The sequence below is a fragment of the Malurus melanocephalus genome, unplaced genomic scaffold (genome assembly GCF_030028575.1).
Source record: "Malurus melanocephalus ecotype Western Australia unplaced genomic scaffold, MMel_1.1 scaffold_205, whole genome shotgun sequence".
In the NCBI taxonomy this organism is placed as follows: domain Eukaryota; kingdom Metazoa; phylum Chordata; class Aves; order Passeriformes; family Maluridae; genus Malurus; species Malurus melanocephalus.
The window spans coordinates 548,443-550,178 of record NW_026623437.1 but is presented as its reverse complement, the minus strand read 5'-3'; positions in this window follow the sequence as shown (position 1 = coordinate 550,178).

Sequence of the window (1,736 nt, the reverse complement as noted above, 5' to 3'; positions counted from 1 at the left end):
AAAAAAAAAAAAAAAAAAAAAAAAAAAAAGCCCTTCGCTTGTGGGCAAAAAGTAACAATTATTACCTAACTTAACTGTGGTAATGAGTGCACACGTTATGGCTCCACCCTCTGTCCAATACAGCTTGTGGCTCAACTTTCATCTGCTGTTAAAACTCAGAGTGCCCACAGCTACTTGTGAATAGAAATAGTGGTGATACATTTTGTTAAGCGATCTGGTCTCAGATCTGGGCTGTCCTTCCGAGAAATGCTTTTAGAACAGTTTTTATCCTAAATACAGCAGGTCAGAATTCATCTTCAGGGATGCCTATCTCAACATAGGCTGGTGATATGGTAGGGTACTCTGTACACAAACTCTCAACCAGAACTTCAGACTGAACTTTGTAAATGTTCTATGAAGTTAGGGCAGTAAAAGTAGAAAATGCACCTAACCAGTACACTTGAAAATTGTAAWATCCTCAGGACAGGTTGTAGATGTTGGCTGATAGAGATGCYCATATTTATGACAATATATTTTCAGATTGTTTTCATGTATTGAACTTTAAATAGATTAATAGCWAAGAWTTTTTTCATAAGATACCATAATTTATAGCATGTCAGAGGAGCTTACCCCACATCCAGCAAGGAGGCTTCTTGTGGTTTTTCAAGCAGCTTTGGCTTAGATTTTAAACCTCTCAGGTCTGTACCAAAAAGGTGTGGTTTGTGATTACAAGTAGCTAAGCCACTGTCCTTCAGGTGATAGCCTGCCTGATTGGAAAATACCACATGTTTGCTTAAGTCACAGGAAGCTAAGGTCACACTGAGGTTTGCATGGCTGAAGTGGTGAATGCCACTGCCCTGGTTCCTGTCCACGTTTTTGCAGGTTTTTGTGTATACAGTTATARCAGGTGACTGCAGAAATACATCTGTGCTGAAGTTACAAGTTTACAGACCAGCACCTCAGAGTAAACTGAATTTGCAGCAGTTTACAATCTGTCAGGCTCGGCTGATGGACATAACCTGAGTGCTTTGGATTATATATTTATTACTTCATTTTCTTGCAAGATTCACTGCCCATAACATCTGCTTTATATTTGATCAAGTCTTACTAAGAAGATGAATGATTGTCATCTCATTAGGACTTCTCTATACATTTCCCTTTACCTTCTCTTTGTTTCCCCAATTCTCTTTCCTTTGAAGAGAAGAACCTGTCTCATCCTTCCCTACCACTGGCACTTTKTCAGGTGTTTTCCTGTTCTTGCCTAACAGTGCTTTCTGTAAAGCTGTGCTGGTTTCCAACTGCCCATTTCTCSTGGTCAGATCCCTCTCAATCTCTCATCCTGGCAATTCCAAACAGCAGGCCCCAATAGGCAGGGCTCTCTGTGATTCCCAGTTGCCCCATGTTAATAGCTGTTTGATTAAACCTTTTGAGTCCCACATCCAAGAGCCGGGTAACAATGTTGTAGACTGGTTAAGCAGCCTGGTTTGAGAACTGTGACTGGCCTAACTAACRAARTCATTCTTTACAYATCCAGACATCAAGGACTRAGAAACTTGAGAATATGGGTTGTGGTTATTTTTTGTCTCACCAGGCCCCATCATGCCACAGGTAATTTTAAAGAATTCCTCTGGGCTATGACTTGGTCTTGCTTTTCACTCTTCACTCAAAGCCTGTGGTTAATCAAAGAAATACCTTCACTGGGYGGTAATTCTCCTTACAYGACACATTTACTSCTGAGRAAAAAAAACTATCATTGT